Here is a 25,591-nt window from a genome sequence, read left to right as displayed (position 1 = left end):
GTTCTACTGTCTGATACTGTGTTCTACTGTCTGATACTGTGTTCTGCTCTCTGACACTGTGTTCTACTGTCTGACACTGTGTTCTACTGTCTGACACTGTGTTCTACTGTCTGACACTGTGTTCTACTGTCTGACACTGTGTTCTGCTGTCTGACACTGTGTTCTGCTCTCTGATACTGTCTGATACTGTGTTCTGCAATTCAGATTTCAAGAGACAGCAAGAGAAAGAAAGACGAAAAAGAAAGAAAGAGAATGGAGAGGTGAAGAGAGGTGCGTAAATCCATTAGAAAGGTTCTTGTTAACTCAGTGTGTTCAGCTCTAAGCTATAGCAGACACTTACACCTGCTCAGGTCCTGCTCAATACCAGTTGTCCTATAGAAGGAATTGGAGTTCTGTCTCGTCCCGCACCACATGAAATATCTGTGCAATCTCCTCGCTATCCCAGATTCCTCTGGTCTAACACACACAGACAAACACACGACTCTGTACTCAACTGAGTGTGTGTTTATGTGTGTGTCTCAGTTAAATGATCTTGTTTTCTAGGCTCTGTTCAACATTTTATTTTCATTTCTCCCTCCGGGACAAAACACAGCACTTTATGAATGTTTCTCTGTGATATTGCTCTATCATTTTTCCAGGGTCAGGGGAAGATGGGTTCTGCGGGTCATGGCTGTTGGCCATGGGCTGAGGGAAGAAAGGCTGTTTTATGGTTAATGTCTTTCAACTCCGGAATCTGAGCGGCTAATACCATCATCAGGTCTCATTGTATTGGTCAAACTAGGCATCAAGCAGTCAACAGCACTCTATAGAACTCCCCAAGGTAAATGAGAGACAGGCTCCAAACACACAAACAGCAAATGATTTAAAAAAAGGAATTGTCCATATTCGTCACCATGGGTGTAATAAGAGTACGCCGGGGCCTCTTCTCTAAATGTGAACCTCATAGCTAGCAATAAAGCAGACCCACACACATTATTGTGTCTTGAGGGTACACTTATTAGAGAGAGAGAGAGACAGAGAGAGATACCTATATGAGTTCCCACAAATAAGACCTGGGGTATTATTAAAAGTGACGGCCTCAATCTCCAGAACAATCCTCTGCTATCCTCCAAGGGGAGATTTAAGACAGAAATAGCAGAGGCTTAAGCATCTTTTCCAAAGTTAGGCAAAGTGTGTAATGAAATATTGTCTGAGTAAGTGTGTTGGTGTCTAAGTGTGTGCTTTTCTCCTTTCAAAATCAAGCAGTGCCTGTAACACAGAGCTCAACACTAGAGAGAGAAGAGGATAATCTATGAAATTCAATTTCTAATCCTCCTGCCCCAAATCTCCAAATACCACCTAATGCATGAAAATGCTTCATTCTATAGCTACACTAGATATCTCCAGGAGTGATGAGTATAATATTTGTCTTTATCTGTTGTTGTCTTTTTGCTAGCTAGGGCCATCTGCTTTAAATGCTGCCTGTTTTCCCAGTAGCCTACGTGTGTGAACTGCTGACTGCTATTAACCTGCAGATGATTGTTGACACAAAAACCAGGATTAAGGGGCAAGTCAACTTGTGACTGTTGTTGTTTTGGTAATCAGTGTCTGTATTGAGGGGGAGTGGTTTCTCCTCTCCTAGGCAATCAGCAATTAGTACCGGGAGCTGTGCTCTTCACCTTTGCAAAGCAACTAGTATTAGTAATTCAGTCTCCTCTGTTTTCTCAGTGGCAGCTGTAAGAAAGTTGTATCAGCAGCGGTCTTGTCGCAAAACTAAGACTGTCATCGAAACAAAGACGGTTCTGCCAAGTTATTCAAGGAAAGAGAGGAAGGCTCCACACCACTCTCTCACTTGAGTGTCCTACCTAGTTATTTTCAGATCTCATTTAGCTCTTTTGTAGCTTTGGCAACTACATGTGTGTTTCTATCCCAGTTCGCTCCTCTCCTTGTAGGCTTTACAGACGATTCCCACCACTTGGCTGTAAACCTTCTAATTTAGTGTACCCTACGCGAACAATCCATGTGGAATTCCTGGTCTCTGGCAGCATTTGGAACTGCCGATCTGTGGTCAAGAATGCAGAGTTCATCTCAGCCTCTGCTCCTTCTGTCCCTTAACATTTTTGGTCCTGACTGAGACATGGATCACCCCAGAGAACGCTGCTACTCCAGTGTAGCAGTAACTACGTTTTCTCTCATAGTCCAAGAGTATCTGGTCGTCACGGTGGTGGCACAGGGCTACCCATTCCTCCTAAGTAGAGATTTTCTCTTTACTCCCTCTCTCACCTGTCCATCTCTTCATTTGAATTCTACTGTCACTGTCACTTGTCCACTCAAGCTTAACATTGTCTTCATATATTGCCCACCAGGTGACCTTAGAAAGTTCCTCAATGAGCTTGACACCTTGATAAGCTAATTTCCTGACAATGGCTCACTACTCTTCGAACTTGGCGACGTCAACCTCCCGATGTTTGCCTTTGATTAATTTCTTTCCAACCCTCTCTTTCCCCTCCTTGCCTCTTGACCTCATCCTTTCCCAGAACCCTCCCAATCACAAGGAATGCAATACACTTGACCTCATCTTCACTAGAGGCTGTCCGCCAACGAATCTCACTGCAACCCCCCTTCCAGGTCTCTGATCACTACTTTGTTTCCTTTTCTGTCTCCCTCTACTCCAACCCTAACCACTCAGCCCCTACCCAGATGGTCATGCAATGTCGCAATCTTAGCTCTCTCTCTCTCCCACTTCTCTTCTATCCTTATCATCTCTCCCTTTTGCTAAATTATTCTCCCTCATGTCTCTGCCTCTTCAACCCTACTCTCCTCCCTTTCAGAATCCTATGACTTGCACTGTCACATTTCCTCCCTCCCAGCTCGGCCTTCCCCTCCTTCTCCGTGGCTGAGTGACTCGTTGCATGCTTACAGAACAGGGCTGTGGGCAGCTGAGCGAAAATGGAGGAAAACTAAACTTCCGGAGGACCCTTCATCCTTCCACTCTCTCCTCTCTACCTCACCTCTCTACCTTGTCTAATTCTATATCCACTACTAAAGCCGCTTTCTATCACTCAAAATGTCAGGCATCTGCCTCTAACACTCTTTTCTACCTTCTCCACCCTCCTTAACTTTTTATGGCTGCAGTGGCAGTATTGAGTAGCTCAGTTGCTAATATATGCATAGTATTATTACTATTGGATAGAAAAAACTCTAAAGTTTTCAAAACTGACAAAATATTGTCTGTGTGTTTAACAGAAATGATTTTGCAGGCAAAACCCTGAGGAAAATCAAAACAGGAAGTGGTTTCTATTTGGAAAACTCCATGTTCCATAGCCTCGCTTTGCTGGATTTAAAGGGATATGAACCAGATTCCTTTTCCTATCGCTTCCTCAAGGTGTCAACAGTCTTCAGACATAGTTTCAGGCTTTTATTTGGAAAAATGAGCCAGAACGATAACATCGCGTCAAGTGGTCACCTGAGTTTTGCTCGCGCAACAGAGTTTGGATAGGTATTGCTTTTCCCCCTCCTACTGTGAAAGACATTTGCAGTTGATATATTATTGATTATATATTTTTAAAAACAACCTGAGGATTGATTATAAAGAACGTTTGACATGTTTCTGAACATAACGCAACAAACAAACGGAGGTATTTTGGATACAAAAGGAACATTTGTTGTGTAACTGGGAGTCTCGTGAGTGAAAACATCCGAAGATCATCAAAGAGTAAACTCTTAATTTGATTGCTTTTCTGATTTTCGTGACCAAGCTACCTGATGCTAAGTGTACTTAATGTCTTGTTGTGCAATCGATAAACTTACACAAATGCTTAGATTGCTTTCGCCTTAAAGCATAATTTCAAAATCTGACACGACAGGTGGATTAACAAAAGGCTAAGCTTTGTTTTCCTATATTGCACTTGTGATTTCATGAATGTAAATATTTGTAGTAAAATGTATTGAATGTAGCGCTATGTTATTCAGCGGTTGTTGATGACACTTATCCCGATAGGGGGATTGCAGCCATAACAAGTTAACCTCTCTTGGGTAGGTGGCAGTATTTTCACATCCGGATGAAAAGCGTGCCCAAAGTAAACTGCCGTTTACCCAGGCACAGAAGCTAGGATATGCATATAATTGGATTTGGATAGAAAACACTCTAAAGTGTGTCAACCAGATTCCTTTCCCTATGGCTTCCACATGGTGTGAACAGTCTTTAGACATAGCTTCAGCCTTTTATTCTGAAAAATGAGCGAGAATGATCACTTCGCGTCAGTGGATGGCTGGGTGCCAGCAGAGTTTTGCATGTGCCAACAGCTTGGAGCAGACATTTTCTCTCCTATTGAAAAAGCTACGGTCCGGGTGAAATATTATCGATTATTTATAGTAAAAACAACCTGAGGATTGATTCTAAAAAACGTTTGACATGTTTCTACGAACTTTACGGATACTATTTGGAATTTTCGTCTGCCCGTCGTGACTGCTCGAGCCTGTGGATTACTGAACATAACGCGCCAACCAAATGGAGGTATTTTGGATATAAAAATAATCTTTATGGAACAAAAGGAACATTTATTGTGTAAGTGAGAGTCTCGTGAGTGCAAACATCCGAAGATCATCAAAGGTAAGCGATTCATTTTATTGCTTTTCTGGCTTTCGTGACCAATCTACTTTGCTGCTAGCTGTTTGTAATGTTTTGTCTGCTGAGAGAGATGTCCTTACGTAAACGCTTGGTTTGCTTTTGCCATAAGGCTTTTTTTTAAATCTGACATGCTGTCACGCCCTGGTCAAAATATATTATGTTTATCTTCATTTATTGGGTCAGGCCAGGGTGTGACATGGGTTTATTGTGGTGTGTTTCGTCTTGGGGTTTTGTGGGGTGTATAGCGTAGTCTATGGCTGCCTAAGGCGGTTCTCAATCAGAGTCAGGTGATTATCGTTGTCTCTGATTGGGAACCATATTTAGGCAGCCATATTCTTTGAGTGTGTCGTGGGTGATTGTTCCTGTCTCTGTGTTTATATTCACCAGATAGGCTGTATAGTTTTTCACGTTTCCGTCTGTTGTTTTTTGTACATTTCAGTTATTTCATGTCTAGTTATTTTTCATCAATAAACATGAGTAACCACCACGCTGCATTTTGGTTCGCTCCTCCTTCAACAGAAGAACGCCTTTACAGAATCACTCACCACAACAGGACCAAGCGGTGTGGTAATGGACAGCAGCAACAGCGGCCAAAGACACAGGACTTTTGGACATGGGAGGAATTCCTCGACGGGAGAGGACCCTGGGCTAAACCAGGGGAGTGTAGACACCACAAGGCGCAGCAGGAGAAGGAATGGACATGGGAGGACGAACTGGACGGTAAAGGACCCTGGGTTCAGCCTGGAGAATATCGCCATCCCAAGGAAGAACTGGAGGCGGGGAAAGCGGAGAGGCGCTGGTATGAAGAGGCAGCACGGCGCCACGGTTGGAAGCCCGAGAGTCAGCCCCAAAGATTTCTTGGGAGGGAGGCTCACAGGGAGTATGGCTACGCCAGGTAGGAGACCTGCGCAAACTTCCTGTGCTTACCGGGGGGCTAAAGAGACTGGGCAGGCACCGTGTTATGCTGTGGAGAGCACGGTGTCTCCAGTGCGGGTGCATAGCCCGGTGCGGTACATACCAGCTCCTCGTATTGGCCGGGCTAGAGTGGGCATCGAGCCAGGTAAAGTTGGGCAGGCTCGGTGCTCAAGAGCTCCAGTGCGCCGGCACGGTCCGGTCTATCCTGTACCACCTCCACACACCAGTCCTCCGGTGGCAGATCCCCGCACCAGGCCTCCTGTGCGTGTCCTCGGCCCAGTACCACCAGTGCCAGCACCACGCAGCAGGCCTACAGTGCGCCCCGCCTCTCCAGCACTGCCGGAGTCTCCCGCCTGTTCAGCGCTGCCCGAGCCTTCCTCCTCTCCTGCGCTGCCGGAGCCTCCCGCCTGTTCAGCGCTGCCGGAGCCTTCCTCCTCTGCAGCGCTGCTGGAGTCTCCTGCCTGTTCAGCGCAGCCAGAGCTGTCAGTCTGCATGGAGCAGCCAGAGCTGTCAGTCTGCATGGAGCAGCCAGAGTGCCAGTCTGCATGGAGCAGCCAGAGCTGTCAGTCTGCAAGGAGCTGTCAAACTGCAAGGAGCTGTCAGTCTGCAAGGAGTTGTCAGTCTGCAAGGAGCTGTCAGTCTGCAAAGAGCTGTCAGTCTGCATGGACCTGCCAGTCTGCATGGAGCTGCCAGTCTGCATGGAGCTGCCAGTCTGCATGGAGCAGCCAGAGCTGCCAGTCTGCAAGAAGCCGCCAGAGCTGTCAGTCTACATGGAGCAGCCAGAGCCGCCAGTCAGCATGGAGCAGCCAGATCCGTCAGTCAGCCAGACTCTTCCTGATCTGCCAGTCAGCCAGACTCTTCCAGATCCGCCAGTCAACCAGACTCTTCCAGAACCGCCAGCCAGGCAGGATCTGCCGGATCCAACTACCTGCCTGACTTTCTCAGTGCTGAGCTTTCTCTCAGTGCTGGGCTTCCTCTCAGTGCTGGGCTTCCTCTCAGTGCTGGGCTTCCCGTCAGTGCCGAGCTGCCCCTCTGTCCCGAGCTGCCCCTCTGTTCCGAGCTGCCCCTCTGTCCCGAGCTGCCCCTCTGTCCCGAGCTGCCTCTGTCCCGAGCTTCCCCTCAGTCCCGAGCTGCCCCTCCGTCCCGAGCTGCCCCTCAGTCCCGAGCTGACCCTCAGTTCCGAGCTGCCCCTCAGTCCAGTGGGGTTCTGGGTGAGGACTACTAGGCCATGGTCGGCGGCGAGTGTGGACTACCCTAGGACGCGAGGAGGGGGGACTAAGACATTTATAGAGTGGGGTCCACGTCCTGCGCCAGAGCCGCCACCATGGACAGATGCCCAATAACTATTAATCGTCAGAGCAGACGCACACAAGCCTAAGATCACCAAGTGGTGTTAAGCTCGCCGCCATTGGACTCTGGAGCAGTGGAAACTCTTTCTCTGGAGTGATGCATCACGCTTCACCACCTGGCAGTCCAATGGATGAATCTCGGGTTGATGCCAGTAGAACACAACCTGGAGGAATAACACAACCAGGAGGAATAATGGTCTGGGGCCGTTTAGTTCCAGCTACGTGAAATCTCAATGTTACAGCATACAATGACATTCTAGATGATTCTGTGCTTCCAACTTTGTGACAAAAGTTTGGGGAAGGCCCTTTCCTATTTCAGCATGACAATGCCCCAGTGCACAAAGCAAGGTCAACCCAATCAAACACCTTTGGGATGAATTGGAATGCCAACCTCGAGCCAGGCCTTATCTCCCAACATCAGTTGCCGACGTCTTGTGGCTGAATGGCAGTAAGTCCATGCAGCAATGTTCCAACATCTAGTGGAAAGCCTTTCCAGAAGAGTGGAGGTTGTTATTAAAGCAGCAAAGGGGGAACCAACTCCATATTAATGCCCATGATTTTGGAAAAAGATTTTCGATGAGCAGGTTTACACCTACATTTTGCCATGTAGGGAATCTTAATATGAATGCACTAACTGTAACGCAAGATGCAAAATTAGAGCAAGGGATTGTAACACACTGTTTTACGGGAACATGGTTTTCTCTGGATATGTTGTCGGTGTTGATACAGCCACCGGGATTCTTGATGGGAAGAAGTGTGGGGGGTGTATGTTTCATGGTTAACTACTCATGGTGTAATTGTAACAACATACAGGAACTCAAGTCCTTTTCTTCCCCTGACCTAGAATTCCTTACAATCATATGTCGACCATATTATCTCCCAAGAGAATTCTCTTGCCGTTACCATGACGGCCCTCAAGGAACTTTATTAGACTATGCAAACTGGAAACCATATAGCTTGGGATTTGAACAAAGCAAATTTGAGAACAAGGCTTCTTAAATTCAATCAGCATATTGATTTTAGCACTCATGCGGGCAATACACTGGATCACTGCTATTCTAACTTCCACGATGCATGCAAAGCCCTCCCCTGACCACGACTCCATTTTGCTCCTCCCGTCCCATAGGCAGAATCTCAAACAGGATGTAACCATGACAAGAACTATTCAACGCTGGTCTGACCTATCGAAATCCACACTTCAAGATTGCTTTAATCAAGCAGACTGGGAAATGTTCAGGGCAGCCTCAGAGAAAAATATTGATTTATATGATGATTTGGTGACTGAGTTTATGAGAAAGGACATTGGAGATGTTGTACTGACTGTGACTATTAAAACCTACCCAAACCAGAAACCGTGGATAGATGGCGGCATTCGCGCGAAACTGAAAGCGCGAACCACCAAATTTAAACACGGAAAGATGACTGGGAATACGGCTGAATACAAACAGTGTAGTTATTCCCTCCGCAATGCAATCAACCAAGTGGATTGTCGGTAGAAGGACAAAGTGAAGTCACAATTCAACGGCTCAGACACGAGACGTATGTGGCAGGGTCTACAGTCAATCACAGACTCCAAAAAGAAAACCAGCCATGTCACGGACACGGTCTTGCTTCCAGACAAACTAAAAACCTTCTTTGCTCGCTTTGAGGATAATACAATGCCACCAACAAGGCCTGCAACCAAGGACTGCGGGGCCTTCTTCTCCGTGGCAGACGTGAGTAAGACATTTAAACGTGTTAACCCCCGCAAGGCTTCCGGCCCAGACGGCATCCCTAGCCGCGTACTCAGAGCATGCACGGACCAGCTGGCTGGTGTGTTCATGGACACATTCAATCAATCCCAGCCCAGTCTGCAGTCCCCACATGCTTCAAGATGGCCTCCATTGTTCCTGTACCCAAGAAGGCAAAGGTAACTGAACGACCACTTCTGTCATCATGAAGTGCTATGAGAGACTAGTCAAGGATCATATCACCTCCACCTTACCTGCCACCCTAAACCCACTTCAATATGCTTACTGCCCCAATAGGTCCACAGACGATGCAATCGCCATCACACTGCCCTATTCCATCTGGACAAGAAGAATACCTATGTAAGGGAATACCCCCTGGAAATGGACAAATATTAATGGGAAAACATTGGCATAGGACAAACCATATACACGGTGTCCAATACCACCCAATTCGGCGTTGATTCATGCAAAATGTATTGCAAATGCCATATGGCAAATGCCAGTTGAAACACAGGTGGCGTGTGCGCTCCACCATGGTTTTTCATATTGGAAATGTACCCCAAGTCAACATCCAAAAGCAAAATTTTGAAAAAATGAATTTTTTGTCAAAAACTTATCACCCCTTAAAAAAGTGCTTTCTGGACCGTTTTTCGAAATTCTTTCTTTTTTTTTCTTTTGTCAATTACACAAGTGTAAGAACTGTATCAACATACTTTAGTCATATTTTATTATCATAATTTATTTTTAATTTTTTTACTTGTGCATAAGGCATATGTTTTGTGGGGGCCAAATGTCATAAGAAATTTGACATGCTCAAAAATCCTGCAGAAATGCAAAATTGACTGTCCTGATGAACTCGGGATGGCCGGGCAGTGATTGTTGTTCATTTCCACCATTCGTTGTGTTGATTTCATCATGTCCATTTGGTGATGTTTTTTTCACTATAGAATCATATTGCAAATGCACGTGCATTTGCAATATGTTTCAATGGGCATTTACCATCACAAATTTGTCATGCTCAAAAATCATGCAAAAATGCTAAATTGACTGGCCTGGTGAACACAGGATGGCCTGGCAGTGATAGTTGTGTTGATTTCATTATGTCCATTTGTTTATGTTTTCTCACTTTTGCAAAGTCACTGTGCATTTGCAATATGGTTCAATGGGCATTTACCATCACGAATTTGTCATGCTATGAAAATCCTGCAGGAATGCGAAATTGACAGGCCCGATGAACTCGGGATGGCTGGGCAGTGATTCTGGTACCTCTCCATCGCTCGTTAGGGTTGATTTCAGAATGACACTTTTGGTGATGGTACCTCACTGTTTAAACATATTGCAAATGGACAAGAGTCACCATCAAGTCACCGTCCATCAGTCAATTAGATATCATTCTGACACCAAACTGATACAAACTGACACCAAACCCACTTTTTCCAACTCGTTTAGTAGCCAACTATCACATACTTCAGAGCTGGCCCAAAATTCACAACGCCTTCGGTTCAAACCATAAAAAAAACATAAAACACATAGTTACGTTCTAGCTGCGGGTCCATTTCTTATGTTATGTGTAGGCCTAGTTGAGGCGACCCCGAATCCCAAGTTTTGGCTCAATAGGTCATTTGGTGTCCGAGCAAAACCCTAATTGGTGCTGAAAATCCACTTTTTTCCATGACTTGCTACGCGGTCCTTGAATGAGCTATCGGACAGAAACGTTGGGTTCTGTCTCTATGGGCCAAGACGGTCACAACGCACCTAGTCTTGTGACTCTGGGACATTTCTAAATGTCGACATTTTCGTGATGCAAAAATGAATTGAAGTCATTGCAAATGTATGAGGCTGTTTCTCGGTCCGAGAACCTTCTAGAGCGACGTAACTCACCACGCACTATCGACCTGAGGTCTAGAACAGGATTCTAAAGTTTCGGAACTCTAGGTCTGACGGCTCTTTAAAAGTTCCAACAAGGTTAACTAATGCAGGCGGTGTATGTCTCTACGCACCCCAATGGGTCCCTTCTTCCAAGCTGTGTGTGTGTGTGATTTAGTTTTCCTTTGAAATTTTACGGGAAAAATGACTGATTTACAGTTCATGGGGGTTGTCTAATCACATATATGAAGTTTTGGAAAGATACGATTTTTTTAACCCCTCGAAACAGCCCCTGAGACATCAATTATGGCACTTCTGGTTGGCCCAGGAAGCTATAACTCAACGAATATCCTCAATGGGGTATGCTTTTACAGAATCCTGAGTTTTAAGTCTATACGTTAAGAACTGACTGATTTAAATAGGGTTGAATGCACTATGTCTATCAAACTGCAGGCAGGGTATGGATATACACTTGTAGGGCGATTTTAACCACTTCCGGTTCGTCCAGGAAGCTTAGAACCAACACAGGTAGACCTCATAGTGGCCTGATGGACTGGTACCAAAGACAGGTTCATACGGCATTCATAACCCATATAGGCTCCAGGTTGAATGTAGGGGAGCAGGCAATGTATTCCTATGGGGAGAGATATCATTGTATTCTATGAGATGAAAAAACCCTGTTTTACTGTTAAGGGTTAATGCCACACGGTCAAAGTTAGGCTTGCACGGATCGGAAGGACCTTAGGAACATTCCTGTGGTTGAATTGTCCTTCTAAACCTAACGGTTCCGCCGCTGTCACCCAAAAGCAAATGATGTTGTGGTGCAGGCTTCATTTTGGGCCTACTTTTCTCATGGTCGCTGCGTCAGATCGAGCGAGCTACGGTCAAGCGGGATATCTCGTTGAACTCGGCACGGCCTAGAGATTATGTTTATGCCATTGCCTGCTCTCTGTGTCTATGAGCACCACACTTTTTCACTCCATCCTTGCTGTGCGTGTGTGTGAGAGCTTTTCTTTGAGATCTGTTGGGAGAAATGACTGATTTACAGTTCACGAGGGTTACCTAGTCACACATATGAAGTTTTGGAAAGATGTGACTTTTCTAACCCTTCAAAACAGACAGTGTGACCCAATTAAAGGCACTTTCGGTTGGCACAGGAAGCTATAGGTAAACACATGTCTTGACTGAGGTAGCCTCTTACAGAATCCTGAGTTTTAAGTCTTTAAGTTGGGAATTGACTGATCTACACAGGGTTGAATGCAGTCATTTTCACCTTTGCAGGTTATGAACATCCAAATACCTTTTGGGTGAATTTAACCACTTCCGGTTGCTCCAGGAAGCTTAGAATCGACACAGGTAGACCTCATAGTGGTCTGATGGACTGTCATAGAAGACAGGTTCATAAGGATGCAAATGTACGAGGCTGTTTCTCGGTCCGAGAACCTTCTAGAGCCACCCAACTCACCACACACTATCAACCTGAGGTCTAGAACAGGTTTCTAAAGTTTCGGAACTCTAGGTCTGACGGTTCTTTTTTAGCTCGAACAAAGCTAACTATTGGAGGAACTGTCTGTCTCTACGCATCCCAATACGTCCCTCCTTCCAAGTTGTGTGTCTGTGTGATTTAGTTTTCCTTTGTTTTTTTATGGGAAAAATGACTGATTTACAGTTCTTGGGGTTGCCTAATCACACATATGAAGTTTTGGACAGATCTGATTTTTTTAACCCTTCGAAACAGCCCATGAGACACTAATTATGGCACTTCCGGTTGGCACAGGAAGCTATAAGTCAACACATATCCTCATTGGGTTATGCTTTTACAGAATCCTGAGTTTTAAGTCTTTACGTTAAGAAATTACTGATTTACACAGGGTTGAATGCACTATGTCTATCAAACTGCAGGCAGGGTATGGATACACACTTTTAGGGTGATTTTAACCACTTCCGGTTGGTCCAAGAAGCTTAGAATCGACACAGGTAGACCTCATAGTGTCCTGATGGACTGTCATAAAAGACAGGTTCATAAGGCATTCATAACCCACATAGGCCTCAGGTTGAATTTAGAGGAGCAGGCAATGTATTCCTATGGGGAGAGAAGTCAATGCAAACTGTTTGATATAAACACCTTCTTTTAAATGTTAAGGGTTAATGCCACACGGTTGTGTTTCTCACCCTAACGGTTCTCTCACTGTCACCCAAAAGCAAATGACATTGTGGGGCAGGCTTCATTTTGGGCCTACTTTTCTAATGGTCGCTGCGCTTAGACCGAGCGAGCTACGGTCAAGCGGGATATCTCGTTGAACTCGGCACGGCCTAGGGATTATGGTAATGCCATTGCCTGCTCTCTGTGTCTTTAAGCACCGCACTTTGTCACTCCATCCTTGCGGTGTGTGCGTGAGAGCTTTTCTTTGACATCTGTTTGGTTAGAAATGACTGATTTCAGGAGGGTTACTTAGTCACACATATGAAGTTTTGAAAAGATCTGACCTTTTTAACCCTTGGAAACAGCCACTATGACACCATTTAAGGCACTTCCTGTTGGCACAGGAAGCTATAAATAAACTCATATCCTGATTGGGGTATGCCTTTACAGAATCCTGAGTTTTAAGTCTTTAAGTTAAGAACTGAGTTATTTACGGAGGGTTTAGTGAGTGTGTGTTATTTCAGAAAATCATAGAAAATCACAGAAATCTTGCAGAGCTCCGCAGCACACTTAAAAAATATTTGTATGAACTCCCTGCAACTGGATCTGTAACTGTTGAAAAAAAAACCCTATCTTTGAACATCACCAATCTGTCATTGTTCGATTTCTCTTAAATGACGATAGATAAATGGCAGATTTTTTTTTATTGACACCGGAGGCTCCTTGACTTTGACGTGAAGTGGAAAAATAATTTCTCTATTTTCATTTTGGACCTTTAATCCCAGAGAAATGGCCATAACTCAAAAACCGTGGAAGCCTAGACGCCATCTTGTTCGGGGCCAACTGCCCATTATGCCAAACCTACGCTCACCAAGTTTCGGCTTCGAAATATTTTCCGTTTTTGAGATAAGGCCCCGTCGTGATTCGTGATGTTTTGTCAAATTGCAATATGATTGCTTATGCCCTCTTGTGGGATTTTCCGGGATAGCGGAAAAATGACCAAAATTTGATTATTTTATAAAACGGAAACCGAATGTCCGACAAAGTTCATTTGATGACTTCCCGGTAGGTCCGGCCCTGCCGCTCGGCCCGACGCCGTCCGCGAATTTTACAAACTAGTAGTAAGGGACCGTACATTTGCAACATGGACTTTCTCACTAACCATACAGCAAATGTCAAAATGTTCCCTTAAGGTATGTAAGAATGCTGTTCATTGAATACAGCTCAGCATTCAACACCATAGTACCCTCCAAGCTCATCATTAAGCTTGAGGCCCTGGGTCTTAACCCCACCCTGTGCAATTGGGTCCTGGACTTCCTGACGGGTCACCCCCAAGTGGTGAAGGTAGGAAACATCATCTCCAATTTGCTGATCCTCAACACTGGGCCCCCACAAGGGTGCATGCTCAGCCCTCCCTGTTCACACATGACTGCACTCCTTCAACTCAATCATCATGTTTTCAGACGACACAACAGCCGCCCCCTCTCTCTACACTGGGATTCTCTGCCTCTAACCCTATTACAGGGGCTGAGTCACTGGCTTACTGGTGCTCTTCCATGCCATCCCTAGGAGGGGTGCGCCACTTGAGTGGGTTGAGTCACTGACGTGATCTTCCTGTCTGGGTTGGCGCCCCGCCTTGGGTTGTGATGTGATGGAGATCTTTGTGGGCTATATTCGGCCTTGTCTCAGGATGGTAAGTTGGTGGTTGAAGATATCTCTCTAATGGTGTGGGGGCTGTGCTTTGGCAAAGCGGGTGGGGTTATATCCTTGCTGTTTCGCCCTGTCCGGGGGTATCGTCAGACGGGGCCACAGTGTCTCCCGACACCTCCTGTCTCAGCCTCCAGTATTTATGCTGCAGTAGTTTATGTGTCGGGGGGGCTAGGGTCAGTATGTTATATCTGGAGTATTTCTCCTGTCTTATCCAGTGTCCTGTGTGATTTAAATATTCTCTCTCTAATTCTTTCTTTCTCTCTCTCGGAGGACCTGTGCCCTAGGACCATGCCTCAGGACTACCTGGCATGATGACTCCTTGCTGTCCCCAGTCCCCCTGGCCGTGCTGCTGCTCCAGTTCTGCTCCAATGTTCTGCCTGCGGGGATGGTACCCTGACCTGTTCACCGGACGTGCTACCTGTCCCTGCTGTTTTCAACTCTCTGGAGACAGCAGGAGCGGTAGAGATACTCTGAGTGATTGGCTATGAAAAGCCAACTGATATTCACTCCTGAGGTGCTGACCTGAGGCACCCTCGACAACCACTGTTATTATTATTATTGGACCCTGCTGGTATCTATGAACATTTGAACATCTTTGCCATGTCCTGTTATAATCTCCACCTGGCACAGCCAGAAGAGGACTGGCCACCCCTCATAGCCTGGTTCCTCTCTAGGTTTCTTCCTATGTTTTGGCCTTTCTAGGGAGTTTTTCCTAGCCACCATGCTTCAAAACCTACATTGCTTGCTGTTTGGGGTTTTAGGCTGGGTTTCTTTACAGAACTTTGAGATATCAGCAGATGTAAGAAGGGCTTTAGAAATACATTTGATTTGATTTGGTGGTCTTGATTACCAACATCGACGAGACAGCCTACAGGGAGGAGGTGAGGGCCCTCGGAGTGTGGTGTCAGGAAAACAACCACTCACTCAACATCAACAAAACAAAGGAGATGATTGTGGACTTCAGGAAACAGCGGAGTGAGCGTCCCCCTATCCACAGACAGGACGGCAGTGGAGAAGGTGGAAAGTTTTACGTTCCTTGGCGTACACATCACAGACAACCTGAAATGGTCCAACCACACAGGCAGTGTGTTGAAGAAGGCACAACTCCACCTCTTCAATCTCAGGCGGCTGAGAACATTTGGCTTGTCACCTAAAACCCTCACAAACTTTTACAGATGCACATTTGAGAGCATCCTGTTGGGCAGTATCACCGCCTGGTACGGCAACTGCACCGCAAGGCTCTCCAGGGGGTAAAGCAATCTGTACAACTCATCACCGGGGGCAGTATTTTGATGTTTGGATGAAAAACGTTCCCAAATGAAACTGCCTATTTCTCAGGCCCAGAAGCTGGAATATGCATATAATTAGCATATTGGAATAGAAAACTCTAAAGTTTCCCAAACTGTCAAAATATTGTGTGTGAGTATAAAAGAACTGATATTGCAGGCAAAAACCTGAGTTAAATCCAACCAGGAAACGCTGTTATTTTGAAACCTCTCTGTTCCATTGCAAGCCTGTCCTCCATTTAAAGGGATATCAACCGGATTTCTTCCCCTATAGCTTCCACAAGGTGTGGACAGTCTTAAGACATAGTTTCAGGCTTTTATTCTGAAGAATGAGCGAGAATGATCACATTGTGTCAGTGGATAGCTGTGTGTCCCCAGAGTTTTGCATGCGCGAGCAGCTTGGAGCAGACCTTTTCTCTCGCTCTCCTCTTGAAAAGGCTACTGCTCGGTTGAAATATTATCAATTATTTATTGTAAAAACAACCTGAGGATTGATTATAAAAAAACTTTTGACATATTTCTACGAAGAGGTTTTAAGGACGCTCTCTTCCAAGGTTTTAAATTCCTAGTTGATTCTGTGGGATGCCCTTGAACATGTAGTTGGTAATGCTCAAATCAATTATTGCAAAAGAAGAGAGGAAAAAAATATAGAAACATAAAAACCCTATGATCTGTGCTCGGACTGTGTGTGTGTGTGTTTGAGGAGGATGCGGCAAGGATGTGTGTGTGTGTGTGTGTGTGGTACAGTAAGAGCTTTCTATAGCGACATACAAATTCAGGCCTTGTATTATAATCTTAGTATGCATTTCCATTTGAGACATTTAGCAGTTGCTCTTATCCGGAGCGACTTAATAATTAACGACATAGCCATGCTTTTCACCACCAATAGGTTTATTATGCTCAAAACAAAGGTTGTTGCATTTTACTTTCAGAAACAAAGTCTTCTAATGCCCTGGTGTGTGTTTGTGTTTGGAACCTGTCTCTCATTTACCTTGGGGAGTTATATAGAGTGCTGTCGACTGCTTGATATCTAGGGTGACAAATACAATGAGACCTGATGATGGTAGTAGCCGCTCAGAATCCTGAGTTGAAAGACTTTAACCACAAAACAGCCTTTCTTCCCTCAGCCCATGGCCAACAGCCGTGACCCGTAAAACCCATCTTCCCCTGACCCTGGAAAAATGATAGAGCAATATCACAGAGAAACATTCATAAAGTGCTGTGTTTTGTCCTGGAGGGAGAAATGAAAATAAAATGTTGAACAGAGCCTAGAAAAAAAGATAATTTAACTGAGACACAAACATAAACACACACTCAGCTGAGTACAGAGTCGTAAAGTGTGTTATTATCTCTCCAAATCAATGGTATATTAATGCCAGGGGGAGAAAACCCTGCAATAAGAGACACACTATAGAGAAATAGCTCTTTATTACGACCACATTGGGTAGGATAGGGAAGGTGTGAGGGGAAGAGGGGAAGAGACAAGCGTGTGTGTGTGTGTGTGTGTGTGTGTGTGTGTGTGTGTGTGTGTGTGTGTGTGTGTGTGTGTGTGTGTGTGTGTGTGTGTGTGTGTGTGTGTGTGTACCATTACCAAGAAGCCTGAAAGAGAGCGGGGAAGCCAAGGCAGAAACACTGAGTCTCCTGAACTGGACTAGACTGGACTAACAGAGCCTAAAATACACCTTTTAAGGTTTGTTAAGAGATGATGGGGTTGAGGCGAGAACACACACTTAAGTTAGATAAAACTGTTGGTATGCATTGGGTTTTGGATCTGGGCAATAACAATATTAGATATGTTCAATAACTTTCAATCATCATGCCAATGTAAGCATTTTAAGAGGGTTCTCCAACTGACAGAAACAAATATACAGTAGTAGTGGAGTTGAACATGAGGGGTGATGATGCAGAGGTGTGGAAGGACTGAACCTTCATATACTCACACAAACACACACACGCAACACACACACACACACAACACACACACACCACACACACACACACACACAGAGAGACAGGCAGAGAAGAAGGTAGACAGACAGAGAGGCAGGAAGGGATACAGACAGACAGGGAGGCAGGCAGACAGACAGGGAGGTAGACAGACAGAGAAATAGGCAGACAGGCAGTCAGTTTCTACCTTTAGATGAGGTGCCATGCTTTTGGCATTATTTACTCTCACCAGAAAACCCAAATGAGCGAACAGGTAACTAACTACATGATCTGTATTTATAATCTTGTTTGTCTCCAGCTTAAGAAAACTCATATCAATGTGAGACACTAAGGTTTACCATAGTCGTTAATACAGTCGCTAACAACGTCTAGCTAGAATATGTGTAGTACACCTGTAGCAGATATCGCAGAAAAACGGTCATCTTTTAAAAGTCCCTGACAAAATAAAAATGTGTTGTTCACATCATATGAAGATATGAACTTCTAAATGTATTCAGTTGAAGTCAGAAGTTTACATACACTTAGGTTGGAGTCATTAAGAGTTTACTCGGAAGATATCAGCTCTATAACCATTCTTTCGTGGTGCCCCGACTTTCTAGTTAAGGACAACAAAGTCAAGGCGTTTGAGTTGCCATCACAAAGCCATGACCTCAATCCCATAGAATATTTGTGGGCACATCTGAAAAAGTGTGTGCGAGCAAGGAGGCCTTACAATCCTGACTCAGTTACACCAGCTCTGTCAGGAGGAATGGGCCAAAATTCACCCAACTTATTTTGGGAAGCTTGTGGAAGGATACCCGAAACGTTTGACCAAAGTTAAACAATTTAAAATGCAATGTTACCAAATACTAATTGATTGTATGTACTCTTCTGACCCACTGTGAATGTGATGAAGGAAATAAATCGTTCTCTCTACTATTATTCTGACATTTCACATTCTTCAAATAAAGTGGTGATCCTAACTGACCTAAAACAGGGAATGTTTAATACGATTAAATGTCAGGAATTGTGAAAAACTGAGTTCAAATGTATTTGGCTAAGGTGTATGTAAACTTCCGACTTAGAAAATAAAAATGTGTTTATATTTCCATCACCCACACTGCTCTGTCTCTGTTATACTCAGTAATCTGAGATTGTAAAACCAGTGGAGATTGTATGGATTTACATTACCCCCTAGGGCGGTGTGTAGGGGAAACAAATATGTAAGCATGACCACACACACACACACACACACACACACACACACACACACACACACACACACACACACACACACACACACACACACACACACACACACACACACACACACACACACACACACACACACACACACACACACAGAGAGAGAGAGACAGATTTCACCAGGAGAGCAGCGGCCCACACTATTCCTGTGAGCCTACCAGAGGGGAGTGGCAGAGAAACAACATCTCTCAACATCTAGGATGCTTAAAGTCTACCCTTCAGATGAAAGAGGGAACAGAGAGAGGGGTGGAGTGGGGGAAGGAGAGAGAGGGATAAGTATGGTATGGAGAGGAGCGGGTGGTAAGGGGAAGCAGGAGGAGAATTCAAACAATGTGAGATAATGATTGAATGAAAGAGAACGGAGGGAGAAAAAGAGACTGAGAAAGCAAGAGAGGTGCGTTTATGGTATGCATACAGATGAACACACAAACACACACACACACACACGAGTGAGAGAAGGGCTTCCTTTTTTTATGCACCATGGAGGGCAGTCCTTATCAGGGCCCTCTAAAGAGGACAGATAACATGCATTAGTCCACATCACCACAACAAGATAATGCCAGCCACACACAGAGCAAATCACAGAAACACACACAGAGACAGACGCACGTACAGACACACGCATAGACGCTCTCACGCTCTATTCTCACACTTCCAGATGCACATGATCAGGGAGAAATGACTGAGTAGCCTAGTGGTTAAGAGTGTTGAGCCGGTAATCGAAAGGTTGCTGGTTCGATTCCCAAATCCGACTAGGTGAAAAATCTGTTGATGTGCCCTTGAGCAATGATCTTAACCTGTTAGTCGCTTTGGATAAGAGCGTCTGCTAAATAACTAAAATGTAAATGGCAGAGAAAGAGGGATACCTAGTCAGTTGTACAACTGAATGCATTCAACTGAAATGTCTTCCTCATTTAACACAACACCTCTGAATCAGGGAGGTGTGGGGGTCTGCTGTCATTGGCTGTTGGAGGTTAACTGCCTTGCTTAGGTGTAGAATGACAGCTTGTCAGCTTGGGGATTCGATCCAGCAACCTTTCGGTTAATGGCTCACCGCTCCTACCCCCAGGATACCTGCCAAGGATGTTTACCATAAGTTAGTATAGAGAGAGAGGTCTCAAGGTCTTCTTGCTGGGAAAAAGCAGACAGCAGCATATTATTCCAGAGCAGGTAGAAGAGGGCTGTAGGGTTAAAGTTCAGTTCAGACAAACACTCAAAGGGGTACTGATCGCTCTTGCTAGGGCAGCGGTCACCAGCCCTGGGTTTGGGCCTGCTCTTAATGATAGACTGTGTAATGTTTAAAAGTACAGTGGCAAGAAAAAGTATGTGAACCCTTTGGAATTATCTGGATTCCTGCATAAATTGGTTATACAATTAGATCTGATCTTCATCTAAGTCACACCAATAGACAAACACAGTCTGCTTAAATTAATAAGACACAAATTATTGTATTTTTCTTGTATATATTGAATACATAATTTAAACATTCACAGTGTAGGTTGGAAAAACTATGTGAACCCCTAGGTTAATGACTTCTCCAAAAGCTATCAGGAGTCAGTTAACCTGGAGTCCAATCATTAAGACGAGATTGGAGATGTTTGTTAGAGCTGCCCTGCCCTATAAAAAACACTCTCAAAATGTGAGTTTGCTATTCACAAGAAGCATTGCCTGTTGTGAACCTTGCCTCGAACAAAAGAGATCTAAGAAGACCCAAGATTAAGCATTGTTGACTTGCATAAAGCTGGAAAGGGTTACAAATGTATCTCTAAAAGCCTTGATGTTCATCAGTCCACGGTAAGACAAATTGTCTATAAATGAAGATAGTTCAGCACCGATGCTTCTCTCCCTAGGAGTGGCCATCCTGCAAAGATGACTTCAAGAGCACTGCACAGAATGCTCAATGAGGTTAACTTCTTCGATATAGGGGGCGCTCTTTTAATTTTTGGATAAAAAAACGTTCCCGTTTTAAACAAGATATTTTGTCACGAAAAGATGCTCGACTATGCATATAATTGACAGTTTTGGATAGAAAACACTCTGACGTTTCCAAAACTGCAAAGATATTATCTGTGAGTGCCACAGAACTGATGCTACAGGCGAAACCAAGATGAAATTTTGAACAGGAAATGGCCCAGATTTTGAGGGCGCTGTGTCTCCTTATATGGCTGTGAATGCGCCAGGAATGAGCCTACACTTTCAGTCGTTTCCCCAAGGTGTCTGCAGCATTGTGACGTATTTGTAGGCATATCATTGGAAGATTGACCATAAGAGACTACAGTTACCAGGTGCCCGCTTGGTGTCCTCCGTCAAAATTATTGCGTAATCTCCAGCTGTGTGCATTTTACCATTTGCTTCAGAGGAGAAAGTCAACTGCCACAAATGATTCATCATCGAATAGATAAATGTGAAAAACACCTTGAGGATTGATTCTAAACAACGTTTGCCATGTTTCTGTTGATATTAAGGAGTTAATTTGGAAAAAAGTTTGGCGTTGTAATGACTGAATTTCCGTTGTTTTTTTCTTAGCCAAACGTGATGAACAAAACGGAGCGATTTCTCCTACACAAATAATATTTTTGGAAAGACTGAACATTTGCTAACTAACTGAACGTCTCCTCATTGAAAACATCTGAAGTTCTTCAAAGGTAAATTATTTTATTTGAATGCTTTTCTTGTTTTTGTGAAAATGTTGTCTGCTGAATACTAGGCTTAATGCTATGCTAGCTATCAATACTCTTACACAAATGCTTGTGTAAATATGGTTGAAAAGCATATTTTGAAAATCTGAGATGACAGTGTTGTTAACAAAAGGCTAAGCTTGTGAGTGAATATATTTCTTTCATTTCATTTGCGATTTTCATGAATACGTTGCGTTATGCTAATGAGCTTGAGGCTATGATTACGCTCCCGGATACGGGATTGCTCGATGCTAGAGGTTAAGAAGAATCCTAGAGTCTAAGCTAAAGACTTACAGAAATCTCTGGAATATTCAAACATCTCTGTTCCACAACGCTATTGGCAAATAATTCTGTGGACAGATGAAACTAAAGTTGAGTTGTTTTGGAATGAACACACAACACTGTGTGGATAAAAAAAGGCACAGCACACCAACATCAAAACCCCATCCCAACTGTAACGTATGGTGAAGGGAGCATCATGGTTTGGAGCTGCTTTGCTGCCTCAGGGCCTGGTCAGATTGCTATCATCGATGGAAAAATGAATTCCCAAGTTTATCAAGACATTTTGCAAGAGAATGATAGCTATCTGTCCACCAATTGAAACTCAACAGAAGTTTGGTGATGCAACAGGATAATGACCAAAAACACAGAAGTAAATCAACTATAGAATGTCTTCAACAGAAGAAAATATGCCTTCTGGAGTGGCCTAGTCCTGACCTCAACCTAATTGAGATGCTGTGGCATGACCTCAAGAGAGCAGTTCATACCAGACACCCTAAGAATATTGCTGAACTGAAACAGTTTTGTAAAGAGGAGTGGTCCAAAATTTCTCCTGACCGTTGTGCAGGTCTGATCCGCAAGTACAGCACATGTTTGGTTGAGGTTATTGCTGCCAAAGGAGAGTCAACCAATTATTAAATCCAAGGGTTCACATACTTTTTCAACCCTGCACTGTGACTGTTTACATGGTGTGTTCAATAAAGGCATGACAACGTATAATTGTTTGTGTGTTATTAGTTTAAGCAGACTGTGTCTATTGTTGTGACCTAGATGAAGATCAGATAACATTTTATGACCAATTCATGCAGTAATCCAGGCATTTCAAAAGGTTCACATAGATGGAACACACACCAAAAGGTTCCCCTGTATAACCTTTCTATTTGCAGCAATACAACCACAGAAATGGATACTCAAACTCGAGTGACTCTCTGGCAAATTCTCCCCTGTCCACTTCCATTACAGAGCCAGATAGAGGAGAAGTGATCGACACATGGGATTGTGATGGGCAGTGAGAGAGAGCAAGAGAGAGAGAGAGAGAGAGAGAGAGGGGTCTTACAAGCATTCTCATCAGTGTCATGTTTCCTCAGACCAGTGAAGAAACATCACACACACACCATGCATGCATTCACCTACACACACAATGCCATTATGTGCTTTTGAGTGAGACATCTGATGGCAGATTTGAGCTGGATATTGATGTGACATGATAGTGGTCAGGTCAGGCATTGAGCTGCAGGTCATAAGTGCAGAGGGTCACTCAGAGAGATAATAAGAGATCCATCCACAGCATGACACTGGTTCTAAACATCAGTTCCAGAGGACAAGCATGTATCCAGCACTCAATAAACATTGTCAGTACAACACAGAGCATTTACCTAGCACTCAATAAACCATGAAAGTTCAACACAGAGCATTCACCCAGCACTCAATAAACTATTACAGTTCAACACAAAGCATGTACCCAGCACTCAATAAACTATCAGTCACACAGAGCATGTACCTAGCACCAAATAAACTATGACAGTTCAACACAGAGCATGTACCCAGTACTCAATAAACTATGTCAATTCAACACAGCGCATTTACCCAGCACTCAGTAGACTATGTCAGTTCAACGCAGAGCATGTACACACCACTCAATAAACTATGTCAATTCAACACAGAGCGTGTACCCAGCACTCAATAAACTATGTCAGATCAACACAGACTATGTACCCAGCACTTAATAAATAACATCAGTTAAACAAAGAGAATGTACCCAGCACTCAATATACTATGACAGTTCAACACAGAGCATTCACCCAGCACTTAATAAACTATGTCAGTACAACACAGAGCATTTACAGAGCACTCAATACACTGTCAGTTCAACACAGAGCATGTACCCAGCACTCAATACACTGTCAGTTCAACACAGAGCATGTACCCAGCACTCAATAAACTATGACAGTTCAACACAGAGCATTCACCCTGCACTTAATAAACTATGACAGTTCAACACAGAGCATGTACCCAGCACTCAATAAACTATGTCAGTTCAACACAGAGCATGTACCCAGCACTCAATAAACTATGACAGTTCAACACAGAGCATGTACCCAGCACTTAATACACTGTCAGTTCAACACAGAGCATGTACCCAGCACTCAATAAACTATGACAGTTCAACACAGAGAGTGTATCCAGCACTCAATAAACATTATCAGTTCAACACAGAGCATGCACCCAGCACTCAATAAACTATGACAGTTCAACACAGAGCATGTACCCAGCACTTAATACACCGTCAGTTCAACACAGAGCATGTACCCAGCACTCAATAAACTATGACAGTTCAACACAGAGAGTATATCCAGCACTCAATAAACATGATCAGTTCAACACAGAGCATGCACCCAGCACTCAATAAACTATGACAGTTCAACACAGAGCATTCACCCAGCACTCAATAAACTATGACAGTTCAACACAGAGCATTCACCCAGCACTCAATACACTGTCAGTTCAACACAGAGCATTTACCCAGAACTCAATAAACTATGACAGTTCAACACAGAGCATTCACCCAGCACTCAATAAACTATGACAGTTCAACACAGAGCATTCACCCAGCACTCAATACACTGTCAGTTCAACACAGAGCATTTACCCAGAACTCAATACACTGTCAGTTCAACAGCATGTACCCAGAACTCAATAAATAAGACCAGTTCAACACAGAGCATGTACCCAGTACTGAAAAAACGATGTCAGACCTACACAGAGCATGTACACAGCACTCAATAAACTATGTCAGTTCAACACAGAGCGTAGTTAGCAAGCTCCTGGATGAGCAGCTCCCTGAAGGCTAGTTGTGAGATGGGGGGCTGTCCACAGCTCTTGGCCATTTCCTTCTGGAGGATGAAGGAATTCACCACAGCAATGTCAATGAAATTATTTAAAAAAAATGTTTTGTCCCATTTCATGGTCTTGTGAAGAACATTGTAGTATCCTATCAGTGCATCTGACAGGTCCACACTTCCCATGCTCTTGTTGTAGTCCTTCACAGCAGCTGGAATGGGGACATTTTTTGTGGTCGGCGCCCCCCCTTGGGTTGTGCCGAGATCTTTGTGGGCTATACTCGGCCTTGTCTCAAGATGGTAGGTTGGTGGTTGAAGATATCCCTCTAGTGGTGTGGGGACTGTGCTTTGGCAAAGTGGATGGGGTTATATCCTTCCTGTTTGGCCCTGTCCGGGGGTGTCCTCGGATGGGGCCACAGTGTCTCCTGACCCCTCCTGTCTCAGCCTCCAGTATTTATGCTGCAGTAGTTTGTGTCGGGGGGCTAGGGTCAGTTTGCTATATCTGGAGTACTTCTCCTGTCCTATTCAATGTCCTGTGTGATTTTATGTGTGCTCTCTCAAATTCTCTCTTTCTCTCTTTCTTTCTCTCTCTCGGAGGAACTGAGCCCTAGGACCATGCCTCAGGACTACCTGACATGATGACTCCTTGCTGTCCCCAGTCCACCTGGCCGTGCTGCTGCTCCAATTAAAACTGTTCTGCCTTATTATTATTGGACCATGCTGGTCACTCATGAACATTTGAACATCTTGGCCATGTTCTGTTATAAACTCCACCCGGCACAGCCAGAAGAGGACTGGCCACCCCACATTTCCTCTCTAGGTTTCTTCCTAGGTTTTGGCCTTTCTATGGAGTTTTTCCTAGCCACCGTGCTTCTACACCTGCATTGCTTGCTGTTTGGGGTTTTAGGCTGGGTTTCTGTACAGCACTTTGAGATATCAACTGATGCACGAAGGGCTATATAAATAAATTTGATTTGATTTGGTCCATGCCCCG

At 44.3% G+C, this 25,591-nt stretch overlaps 1 pseudogene; it reads right to left on the bottom strand.

Annotated features, from left to right (window-relative positions):
* The window catches only part of LOC135513594 (F-box/LRR-repeat protein 17-like), a 558,551-nt pseudogene that overhangs the window by 185,088 nt on the left and 347,872 nt on the right, over positions 1 to 25,591 (bottom strand).

Source organism: Oncorhynchus masou, chromosome 25 (genome assembly GCF_036934945.1).
Source record: "Oncorhynchus masou masou isolate Uvic2021 chromosome 25, UVic_Omas_1.1, whole genome shotgun sequence".
Lineage (NCBI taxonomy): Eukaryota > Metazoa > Chordata > Actinopteri > Salmoniformes > Salmonidae > Oncorhynchus > Oncorhynchus masou.
The sequence above is the reverse complement of the archived record's forward strand: the minus strand, read 5'-3'. Positions and strand labels throughout refer to the sequence as shown.